Here is a 6,041-nt window from a genome sequence, read left to right on the forward strand (position 1 = left end):
TGTGTTTCCTTCTTTATGCTGCCAGGCAATGAATCCCCCGCTTGCAAGTTCGACGCCGTAGGGCCCGGCTTGACATCATGCACAACAGCGAATCCTGAAAAATAACTCATTCCCAGACTGCTTTGCGCACCGACGCTGTTCTCATCATCTGCTTGACACTCGGTCGGCTCGATCGGCTACGTGAGGTTTAGACTACGTCTACTCCGTGCCTGTGGTCTGTTTCGTCTGTTCGTTGTAACGGTTGCCTTTCGATACGTTCTAGGACCAGAATGAAGTATTTGTGTTCTACAAAATGAGGAATTTAATGACATTTTGATATTTGTAGAGCATGAATCACTAAAATCTTTCCATGTGCAGTTTATTCATTCCAGAAAGGAATGCTTTTTTGTTCTGTCTTCTCTTACAAGACCTTCTGTTTCGCACCAGTGTTGACAAAACAGCGTTCCAAAGAACAACCTTCCTGGAACGCGTTTATTTTGGTGGAACGAAAGAACTCCGCCGTTCCATCTTGCATCAATGGAACTGCAACGGGAACTCACAACGTTTCAGAAAAAATGAAAGGAGTTCCTTCTTTAATTTTTTTCAGAAACGTTGTAAGTGTGCAAATTTTTTTTTTTTTCAGAAACGTTGTGAGTGTGCAATTTTTTTTAATATTTTTTCTAAAATTTATTTAACTATATTGTAGAAATTTGTAGTTGGTGAGAGGTTACGCGCGAAGTGGGAGCTCCTCCCTTCGATTTCTTCATCAGCGGAGCGAACGCTTGAGATGAGGCTACTTGCTCTCCAGCGTTCGCTCTTCTAAAGTGGAGAGAGGTGAGAGGAGCTTCCATTTCACTCTGAATTTCTCACTGACTGTACGCTTTATCATTATCGCCTATTTCAAAACCCGATTTCAAGGTATTGGGCAGTGTCCGAAAGATAGTCGAATACAAAGAATTGGAACAAATGTGACCCTTACTTTGCGATGTTTCCTAACCAACTCGCCTGAACACTATTGCTTCTGACAATTTGAAACGTAGTTTGACGTGCATTTATTTTCACTTGTTTGCTTTATTTTATTTACGCATTATATAGCACAGTACTTGAGTTAAATACGAAATTGCGCCATTAATTTAACGACACGGTTCATCTTAGAAATGTAACGGGAACGAATTCCTTTTCGAACCCTTGTAACTTGTAACGGGAACACGTTCCAAGACGGTGAAGGAACGAGATAAGAAATTTCGTTCCTTTCTTGGAGGAGCTTGTACAACACTTTCTCTCACTGACTTTTTTCTGTTATCTGTAACCGACTTGCCTGTTAGTTCGTTTAAATATTTTCATTAAAGGAAAGGAACTTTTGCGGGCTTTAATTATAGGCTAATAAAAGAGAAGCTTGCAAAGCGAATCATCTAGGAACCATTTTAATTGGGTGTTTCTCAATACCGCTCCAGAGCTCTCCAAGTGACACCTCGGCTCTTCAACGAAAAATACAATAAATAACTACTTAGTCTTAATTAACTAAATAACCAGGCGCACGAAAAGAAAATTCTGCACGTTCACAAACGTTTGCAAACAGCATACAGTTAATCTCACTGTCGCTGCGCGTTTCTTTTTTTTTTTTTAAGTTTCGTGCAAGTTATTTGGGGCACCCTGTGTGTATATATATATATAAATAGCAATCTCTAATATAGCACTGACAATATCGTAAATAAAGGCAAAAACATTTCTAGGACTTACTGTGAGGGAACACCTAAGATAATCTAGGCTCACGAAAGCTATGATATTTCAAGATATGCACGAACTTAACTCTGTTTAGTCACGGCGCAGTCATGGCGCTTCCAGCGCACTTCCGTTATGGGGCTGTTGGCGGAAGTCAACATGCGGGACGTGCATTTCTGCGTTGTTTTGTAGGAAACCAGACAAAAACCTGCCTTCTCGTCAAAACAGCTCGACTGGGGCTGTACAAAAAGAGTCGAGAAAGGTTTGAAGGTCAGTTTTCATGTGCTCGGTTCGTCCGAGAACCTGGATATGTGCCATGAAAAGAGAAAATTAGATGCCGTCGGACCACGATTGCTTGGACGGGAAGCACTTTGGGTTGAATTCAAGGATACTTCTGGTCATCAGATTTATTTGGTTTGTTCCAACATGAACACAAGAAAACCGTCAAGTTCAACAGACCACCTGCGGACTACATTCAGTGCGTCTTCAAGTTCAAATGGCCGCCTGATCGTTCGAACTGTCGTCTGCTCTTTCAAACGTTTCTGCTTGCCGTCTGCTCTTTCAGACCACACCGGCCGCAGACCAAACGTTGGCCCGGTAATCGCGATAAGAAGTAAGTGCAGGCCTCAAACGACTTCTAAGTTTGAAGGTTGGTTGGGGTAAGCAGGCAGGATGTAAACAGCAGGCACAAGGAGATGTTGATCACTGTTACCAGTGGCCATCACCGCCTTGTTATGCCTGATTCACTTGGCTCGATTCTGCTTGCGATTTTCAGTATCGACATTGACCCTCTCAAGTGTGGTTTCCGCTTTTGCAGCCCAAGCGAAGTCGAGACTGAAAATAGAGAACCAAATCTCATCATACGAATCAGGTTTTGGTGTCCATTCTGCGGCGTCCACGCGGAATGAATCGCCGGATGTCACATTATTCATGCCAAGTTTTGCTGTGTAACGAGCCTCACTAATTTCGCTCGGGCCGCTCAAGTAGAGACATTGCCAGGAAGACGTAGAATTAACAATTCCAACGCGAAAAAGAGCACGAGGACTCACACCGATGCCAACAACGTCGCATTTCAATGGCCCACACTCCATCGCGCATGCGCGGCGCCGGTGGCGTTTGCTAAGGGCGCTCCAGTTTGTTTGTAAACACGAGTTGGTCTATACTGCACTTCAATGTTCTTCTGTCGAAATCTTCCGGTGAAATATTTCTAAACTCTGAATTTCTCATTGACCGAAGTGCCGATATGCAAACGTCTTTCTCACACCGCCCTGTACCTGATGGGAGTGTAATAAATTATTTTGTACAAGTTCGACGGCGCGGAGGTTTTAGCAACCGGAGCACTCGTTCATAGTTTGCAATATATTCCTCTATTCCCTTCTACCTTCTCTTACGCTCATGCCGAATCTAGCCTCGTCCCGTCCGCTCCAAAAAACGTCACACACCAAGCACCCCGAAAGAAAGCACTTTGCCTAAGTATACTCACCATTGGAGCTTACGAGAGTATTGTGTTTCGTGTCCACTAAAATACATAACGCACCAAAAGTAGTTTGTAAAAAACTGCAACTTTGCGTAAAGAGCGGAAGTTTTTTTGTGTGTGTTTCTTTTTATAAGTGTTTTAGTTGTCCAATTCAAATATTTATATTTTAAGTCTCAAATCCCAGAATGTGAAAATTAGAAATACAGTTCAGTTCAAAAAGCGTTTAGATGCCATAAAAAGGGAAGGAGGTTAGGAGATGGCGCCTGTGGTTTGGCTGACGTGGATGTACGTGTCACCACACTAATGAAAGGAGAGAATTAGCGGCGAGGAATTAGGTCTAGATAAAACCGTGCAGCTTAAACACACAAAACTGATCTTTCTCAATGACGCAGTGACAGCTGTCGGAAAGAGATTGAACGACGTCTATGCTTGTTAAACTTATTCAGAGAGGGCGCCATACGTGTCAAAAAGCGCACGCTTTTTTTTTTTTGTTCATATTTGAGTACAGGAGATTTGTCAGAATTCAATGGTACTTTGAGTTCTCACTAAAAGTAGACAATTACAGCGAATGTCACGCGATGCGACAAAAAGCAAAAAAATAAAGGCGATAAATGCTGTTCGATGAAATTCCTACCCCCTTTAATTAACGACGGTTTTTGTTTAGTGAAGCTTTCGCATTGCTGATGGCTCGGCTCGCGGAATTGTCATCTATAATTTGTCTGATTATTTTATTCTTGATTATTTTTTTAGTTTTATTTATTTTCAGTTGAAGCGCCATGATGAGACGATTCTGCCCACGACCGATAGGTGGCGGCAGCCATCCTTTTCAATTCAGAGGGAAATACCAAGTCCTGACTACGCAAAAGTTGTCGCCTCCGAGGCTATCTTTGCAGCCGTATACTACCTGTATGCCTCACTCTGCTACGTTATGTAGAGGGAACTAAAGTCACTTGATACGGGAAGCAAGTCATTACTCGATCACGCACGTGTCCCGTGCACAGATGGCGCCGTTGTAGCGGCACGCATGCCAGAATCGGAGCTTAATATCATGCGCCCGGCGTTCACAAAGGGATAGCTCGGCATTACGTATGTCAATGCGATCTGGAGGGGTCGCGTTTGGGAGAGCTCACTCTGCCATTGTATACGTTTAATCCATTAAACTCATACCTGTGCTCATCAGGCGTGATAAGGCCTAAAATTGTAATTTGTTGCAGAAATGCGACAGTTGCTCGCCTATGGCGCCCGCGTTCGACACTTAGGGTCTAGAAATGGCGTGAAGAAACTCGGGCAGGCTACGAAAACAAGCTGATGCCGTTTGGTGCATGAAGAAAAAAAAGTTGAAAGGCTGCCACAGCTGCTAGAGAAATGCGCCTTCAACCGGTCAGTGTTATCCCTTGCTTTCGTGGTCGTATGATGCTGGAAAGGAAGCATAATGGTGACCATTGCCAAAACCCGTTTAATGGCGCCGTCTCTAACTTTAGGGATGTGTGGCGCATTTCTATCTTTGTCGGTCGGTGCAGACTGAGTGTGACGTTGTATGCTAGGTCGACAGCCAGTGCGCCGCCACCATTGCTTACACCAATCATTGGTCAGACATTTTGAAGGCACCCCGAAGTTTTTGTATGCATGATCGCCTTTTGATGGTGTCACATACATATCGACGTTGGGCCCTTAACTCCCCCGACATGGCTGCGGCTGCTGCTAAAATCTCCAATGGAAACTCTTCGAAACGAGGCATGGACTTCAAAATGCCGCAAGGGTTCCGACTTCAAAATGGGCCCACTTACTTTGAAGTCCACATCCCTGTACAGACAGCTGTCCTTCCTGTGAGAGAATGCGTGGCTGCCTGCATTTCCTGTCTGTTGTCATTTTAGATTTCCTTCATCCGGTGCTACGTAGGAGGGCAATGTTAATTCTTACAAGCATTACCTTGACAAGTGACCTTCAAGAATTACTTCATTTTATATCCTTGCGTCGCTTCCACCCACAAGTCAACCTTAACGATATTACATTAAAGGGGTCCTCCCTTCATTTTTGAACTGGTTCGAAATTTGCGTCGAAACAGACTTCATAGAAGATGGAAATTGGAAAAAAGGATGTTTTTTTTTTTTCGAAAATTTACATTATTTTGGGAGTTACAAGAAAATTAAAGTTACAAATACAAGCAAAACATTATCCCTCTATGACGCATGCGGAAAAATTCAATTATTGGAGGGTTGAAGAAAAGCGGCTGGCCAATTGACTGTGGGATAAGTTCATGGCTTCTGCAGTTAGACCGTTAGACCTAGGCTGTTTATACCTTAACTTACGTAAATGTTTTGCGCGCCAGTGAATATCAATAGGAAGTTTTAGTGGACCGTTTCGGCAGCCCGCTAAGCACCCAGGTAGCGCTCCGTAATCCGCCACAAGACCTTGAACTCTGCAGACGAGGTTGGAGGTGCGTATGCGCAGCTGCGGCGTTCTCCTCACGGGTACCGTACCGGAGGAGAAAAACGGTCTGTTCTTTGCCTCCCTATGTTTATTCTTTCTGTTTTTATTTAACTTCACCAACGCGCTCACGTCGAACTAAGCACAATTTCCTACTGTCTAGTCTCCGGCCACCACGAGAAAAGAGGGGAAGAAGGAATTCCCCTCTCCACGAGACAGTTTTTTCTGTGTCCCGGGCGTCGCTACTGTCCCTCTAAAAAATTATAGAAGAATAACCCGTTACCGAAAATTCATGCAAAAGCAGCTATAAGCTTTGTGGCGGTGGCCCGATTGCTGGTGTGCTTCGTCCGCCTTTCTGTCTTTCTTCTTTGACAAACTTTCCCCGCCTTTACCAGAGTCTCGGGTTTCTACATCATGATTAACATCCACAAGCTCG

This window comes from Ixodes scapularis, unplaced genomic scaffold (genome assembly GCF_016920785.2).
Source record: "Ixodes scapularis isolate PalLabHiFi unplaced genomic scaffold, ASM1692078v2 PGA_scaffold5__190_contigs__length_132052651, whole genome shotgun sequence".
Lineage (NCBI taxonomy): Eukaryota > Metazoa > Arthropoda > Arachnida > Ixodida > Ixodidae > Ixodes > Ixodes scapularis.